We start from the raw sequence: 383 nt of genomic DNA, 5'->3' as shown, positions 1-383 counted from the left end.
CTTTTTATCCAATCCCGGAGATTTCCCTGCTTTCCTTTCTCCCACCCGCTAATCTACCACCAATGATTTCAAGTAACCCTCCTTATGTCATTTCCTTTAATTTTAATGCCATTCTTTGGAGCATTTTCTTAGTCCATTGAGATTTTGCTTCCTGGCAATTGTCGTCAGTTTGGCTCAAATAAACTCATTAATATTCTCTACTCTGTAATTAGTGCCTGACCTATACGAAACCCTATTATTAATGTCTAAAATGACTTAGATTAGTAAATCTCTAAGAGCTATTCTAGGTATTATTTTAGAGAATTTTATAGTGATTACTTCTTAAGTATAGTGAATTATTATATTATAATAAGTTCCATCTTTTTAATGTCAAGATATTAATC

This window comes from Pteropus vampyrus, unplaced genomic scaffold (assembly GCF_000151845.1).
Source record: "Pteropus vampyrus isolate Shadow unplaced genomic scaffold, Pvam_2.0 Scaffold78, whole genome shotgun sequence".
Classification (NCBI taxonomy): domain Eukaryota; kingdom Metazoa; phylum Chordata; class Mammalia; order Chiroptera; family Pteropodidae; genus Pteropus; species Pteropus vampyrus.
The sequence above is the reverse complement of the archived record's forward strand: the minus strand, read 5'-3'. Positions refer to the sequence as shown.